Source organism: Rhinatrema bivittatum, chromosome 1 (genome assembly GCF_901001135.1).
Source record: "Rhinatrema bivittatum chromosome 1, aRhiBiv1.1, whole genome shotgun sequence".
Classification (NCBI taxonomy): domain Eukaryota; kingdom Metazoa; phylum Chordata; class Amphibia; order Gymnophiona; family Rhinatrematidae; genus Rhinatrema; species Rhinatrema bivittatum.
The window spans coordinates 805312519-805318518 of NC_042615.1; the positions used below are offsets into that span (position 1 = coordinate 805312519).

At 39.1% G+C, this 6000-nt stretch overlaps 1 protein-coding gene across 1 annotated transcript in view; it reads left to right on the forward strand.

Moving 5' to 3' along the window:
- CELF4 (CUGBP Elav-like family member 4) overlaps positions 1-1912 on the forward strand; it is a 1498022-nt gene extending 1496110 nt beyond the window's left edge. The window contains exon 13 of the mRNA XM_029581031.1: positions 374-1912. The gene's annotated coding sequence lies outside the window, so the exon portion shown is untranslated. The remainder of the gene's footprint in view (positions 1-373) is intronic.
- Positions 1913-6000: the final 4088 nt, after the last annotated feature.

Sequence of the window (6000 nt, forward strand, 5' to 3'; positions counted from 1 at the left end):
ATATCGCCAGAATATTTACCCCTCAAGGATTTTGCAGAACTGAGGCCTATGAAATCTGACTGTGGGCATAGACCCTACCATCATAAATTTCTCCCTCAAAACAAAAGCAAAACAAAAAGCAGTGCATGCTGTTAGGGGTCTCACTGTTAAATGTCACGTTAAAAAGAATCATTTTTGTTACTTCTTCATTTTAACAACAGCAGTCATAAATTCCATCTCTTTTTCTCATGATCGCCACTGACTTGTTAGAATTTATTGAACATACGACTACTTACTTTAAGTATGAGCCAGGCTGAATTGGAGAGGGGAGCAGATTCTTTACTGGCTTTAATTCTGATTTTTTTTTTCCCTCCCCTCCCTCCCTCCATTATAGGGCAGGAACCGAATGGGCCACATTAAAAAAAATATATATATCTACATATATATATATGTGTGTGTGTGTAGATATATATACATATATATAAATATATATAAAACTTATCTGAGCAAGAACTGTTGGATTCAGAGCTACGACATATCAGCGAGAACTAGCAATGGGCCTGAAGACTCACTTTGATTGCCAAGATCCGCGTAACATTTCTTCAAAGAAAAGCGTCAAATGTCTGGTGAGATGATGGATGGGACAAACTTTTGTTGGAGAGCCAGGCAGGGCCGAGGTGAACTGGGAGAATCTCGGAAGAGACACCGACATCATTGCAAAGGCTTTGCTGTCTTCACACAGGAAGTGCAAAAGCTGGATGCTGGGGACAAGGAGTGCCTGTTTGCCACCAAGGAAGCTATTGCCACGGTAACCCTTGGCAACGGTTGCTAGAAGCATCTTATCCGTCATTCCTTAGGTATTTAGGGACCACAGGACCAAACTTTTTATTGCAGACTTGTAGCTGTATGTAATATATCGGAAGTTCCTTCCATTCTGCTGGGCTGTTCTTAAAATGGTCCGAGAGCAATTATATGAAATATGTAAAAACGAACAAAAAAAAAAAAACATTAAAAAAATGCTTACATGCTTTTAAAATGGCAAGATAATAGATCTTTGATACTTAGGGAGGTTCTTTGGTTACATTAATTCAAGTGTGAAACTTTCATATGGTTTTCTGTATAATACATATGGACTGAGCTGATAGAATGAATAGCAGAGACTCTGGAGGGGGAACTCAGAGAAAAAAATGTTTAAAAAATAGAATGATGGCTGTAGTGAAAAGGTTTGTAAATGCTTCCCATTTAAAAAAAAAAAAAAATCCTAATAGTTGTACAGAATTTAACAAAAAAAAGTTTAAAATACTTATATGATAGAGAAGAAAAAAATTAGAGGAAAAAAAAGCAAAAAAAATATACATAGAAGATAGCATTAATGCTAAACTAAAGATGTTGTAGAGCTGTAATTTTTTGTAGAGTTTAGACTGAGCATAAATTCCTACTCTGTGCAGACTGCTGTTGGACGCTCACACGTACTCAGAAGACAAAACAAAAACAAACAAAAAAAAGCTACAGGGCAGCGTTATTAACTGCAAGCATTCCAGCTATTCAACAAAAACTCAACTCTTGTAGACAATGTATTGAAATGATAAATTTAATGCCGACAAAAAAAATAAATAAATAAAATGGCTAATGTTCTTTTTATCAGAGACAGTTCCAACTTGAAGACTGACACAGCTATGGCTTCCTACATTCATCATGGTTCGTAGTCTGCAAGTTTCCCATCATCCTCTGCTTCAGTAGTTTCCATACTTCTTCTAGATCTTCAGGGCAAGGAATAGCCTAGAACCTTAATATTAAAGAAAAAGATTTAAAAAAAAAAAATAAAAAAAAAAATAATACAATCTTTGAAGAATTTCTGAAACTGTTTACAAGGAATTTTGAAAAACAGGGGGATGTTTAAATGATGCTGGCTCTGTTTTTCTGTAAATAAATTTGCATATTTTGTAGAACTTTTAATTGTAATGATAGAGAAAAAAAACAAGGAAACTATTTAATGAAAGCACGATATTTATCTTTGGTAATTGACTTTAGAGCAGTTAACAAAAGACATTGCTTTAGAAAACAAAAAAAAAATCTGAATGAGAAAAAAAAAATCAATGAATTATTTAAGAACACATATATTTTAAAGTATATCATATTTATTATTTATTTCCACTGTACTGATACATACTTTTGCACCGTGCATAATTCTCATTCAATCTAGATGAACTGAAAAAAAGAGTGCAATGATTATTTTTAACGTTTTTTTTCATACCAATATTCTGTTTTTTCCTTGGGTTTCCTGCCTTCTTTTCTTTGCACTCAATGAGAACATTCCTTTTTTTTTCTTCTCTTCTCCCCTTCCTTCCTTCTTCTGTTCAGGATCCTCTGTGATCTCTCTTACCTCTTAGGACAAGTGTTGTTAACGGGTCTTTTATCTTTCCCCTTTTCTTCCTGCTTTTCTTGTTTATTTCTCTTTCTCCCCCCCCTCCCGTGTTCTCGTTTTTTTTCCCTTCCCTCTTCTTCTCTCTCTTGTCTCGTATAACTTTTTCCCCTGCTTCTCTTTCCTGCTGCCTCATTATTTTCCTCTGTTCACACACGCTGCAGTCCTGATTTATTCCTACTTTTCTCTTTAGTATTCTCTTCTTTCTTATCAATGTCTTGTTTCTTTTTTCTTATATGTTATGTTTCTTTTTCTCGTTCTTTTTCTCCTCCTCCTCCTTTCTGCCTAGTGTGTCCTGCTCTTCCATTCCATCCTTCCTCGCTTTTCGTTTGTTCTTTCTCTGTTTTGTTTCTATCATGATTAAGTACATCCAGGTGTCAACCAGCTGCAGTTCCATTACATCTGCTCTTCTCATTCTCAATTACCTAAAACTCCTTGTAATCTTCTGTAATTATTGGATGACGCTTTTCAGCTTAGCCCTAAATAAAGCACAGTTTAAAAAAAAAAAGAAATCCATGTCCTTTTACTCTGTGATTGCTTTCCTTTAATGTGTTTGCTTCTGGGAGCGCAATGACCCTGTTTCAGCTTTTTCATTAATATACATTGTTTGAATGGAAAAGTAAATCCCTTTGTTACCTTGAATGTGTTTTATAGGACTGAATTAATGACTTGGTTTCATCTGTGCCCTGCTTTACATTCAACAGTGATTTTTACCTTAAACCCAGCAGGTTATGTAATCAAATATCTGCACAAATTGGAGTCAGGCTGCCTTCGATTTGAAGCTTGCAGGGGCCTAGGCCTACCAAGATACAGTGCCATTCCCAGTGGGTCCCATATGGGACATCCTTATGCCAGCGTGATTTCACTGGGTCCCATGGTTTGAGGCACAGCACAAGCCTATGTATATGTTACTGTAGTACCGGGCCAGTGGTCAGAAAATGCCTGTTCATATTGGGGCCAAGAGCCAGCCCACAAGGCTGGGAGGAGGCAGGATCGGGAGAATCCTTGTCAGGAGGAGCAGCTAGATGCAGGGACAAAAGAGAGGAGGAGTCGGAAGCTTGCGGCTGGTGAAGGAGAGAGAACAGAGTGTGAAGAGGAAAAGGGAGGCATAAGGGGTGGGAGGGTTTTGCAGAAGTGAGAGAAGGGGATGAAGATCGAAAAAGTGGAGTAGGAAGAGGTGAAGATGGGAAGCATTGAGAGAAGGGGGTTAGGATGGGGAGAGAAAGAGAAGGATTGAGCGTGAGACATACTGTTCAAGGGACGACCAAGGGAAAGAGGAGCAAAATACAGAGACACGCAAGAAATAAAAATAAAGATGGGACACAGGAAGGACTCGAGAGTACGAGAGGTGAGAAAGTCCAGAACAAGAAGTTAAAAAAAAAAAAGGAGAGAAAAATGAAACCGAATGGTGAATAAAGACAAATCAGGAAGCAGAGGAGCAGTTAAATATAGAAATTAAAGGAAGGCAAAAAGAAATGAACAGAAAAAAAAACTAAATTAAGGAAACCTGAATAAAACAACAAAGAATGAAGAGAAATACAAGAAGCTTAAGAGAAACCACAAGATGAGAAAAAGAAAGAAAGAGATATTAGAGGACAGTGGATGAAGAAAAAAAGAAGAAACAATAGTTGGGACAATGCCTGTTTTATTGACATTTTTAACTTGTTTTATGGACCCATATGTAGCATTTAACAAGAAGCGGGTGGCAAGCAATTTATTGAGGCATGAGCTTTCCAGGATACTCAGATGCATGAAGTGTAGTACAGGAGGTGGATAAGATATATGGGATTGGAGAGGAGGATACAGAATTGGACAGGGCAGGTGAGGAAAGAGAGTGTTCATTACATAGTCTAGCCTAATGACAACTGTGGTAAGTGTGAAAAGACAAAATTCTTTGAGAACAGACACGTTTTAGATATTCGTAGTGTGCCATGAAGCCATTGTCTCTGTTCAGACTAAGGTAATGGTGTTACATTTTTTGGCGAGGTCCAATTCAAAATTGTCATGCTGATGATCCCTTTGAAGTTTATTTGTAGGAGTATAGCAGCCATAAGGTCAGATAGAGAATGTCCTGAATGGTTGAAATGTTCTCCTACTGGTTTCCGAATGTTTCCATTTCTAATGTCAGATTTATGTCTATTTATTCTTTTCCTTAGGGATTGACCTGTTTGTCCCATGTAGACAGTAGAAGGGCATTGCTGGCAAGTGATGGCATTGGAAGAAGAGCATGTGAATAAGCCTCAGATGTTGTAGTTGATGTTATTGGGTCCTGTGATGGTGTTGCCAGGGTTAATATGTGGACAGAGTTGGCATCTGGGTTTCTGGCAGGGCAGGTTTCCTGAGTTGGTGTCATTGTTGTACAATTTGTGGTTGCTGGTGAGTTTTCCGTTTGAGGTTGGGGGGGGGGGGCTGTCGGTAGACCAGGATAGGTTTGCCACCCACAGCCTGTGAGAGGGTGGTATCATTGTCCCAGGATGGGTTGTAGATCCTTGATGATATGTTTCAGTGTTTTCAACTGGGAGCTATAGGTAACATCCAGCGGTGTTTTGTTATTTTCTTTTCTGAAATGAATCCTGTAGTAGAGTGTTCGTGGGTATTTGTCTGGCTCATTGGGTGGGTACTGTAATTTCAAAAATGTCCGTTGTAATTTCTGCAGATGGGAGTCCCTCTCTGAGGGTCAGAATAGATGCGATTGGACTGTAGGGCTTGTCTGTAGACAGTGGACCTGGTGGTAGGGAGTGGATAGAAGTAGGAGGCATGTAAGTATGTATGGCAGTCAGTGGGTTTCAGGTATAATGTGGTTCTTATGTGTCCCTCATTTCCTATGTCACTAGTATGCTTAGCTCCCTTCACAACACCACAGATTTTCTGGGAAGCTGCATTCCATTGGCCATCTCCCAAACAACACCATTCTGGCAACCATGGATATTGAATCCCTTTAACCAACATTCCCCACAAAAATGGATTACAAGTTATCAGGAATATCATCCCAGATGCCCCCACAGCTGATCTGGCAACAAACTTTGCCATTTGATCCTCACACACAACTACTTTGGATTTGAAAAGGACTTGTATCAAGTCAATGGCACTGCCATGGGTAGTTGTATGGCTCCACAATACACCAACATTTTCATGGCTGACCTAGAACAACATTTTCTCAACTACTACAGCTGTTCCTTTTCCTAAGGTACATTGACGACATCTTCTTCATATGGACCACAGACTTGAAGCACTTAAAGAATTCCACCAAAAATTCAACAAAGACCATCCTACCATCAACCTGAGCCTAGAATAATCCACTCAGCAAGTCCACTTTCTGGACACCACTACATGAGGGACACATAAGAACCACATTGAACCAGAAATCCACCAGTTGTCATACATGCCTCCAGCTTCCACCCACCCCCTGCCACCAGCTCTATTGTCTACAGTCAGACCCTACGATATAATCGCATCTGTTCTGACCCTCTTGGAGAAAGACTCCCTACTGGAAAAATTACAATAGCATTTTTTGAATTATAGTACTCAGCCAATGAGGTAAGAAAACAGATCAGCAGAGCTAGACAAATACTCAGGAACACTCTGCTACAGGATCCTCT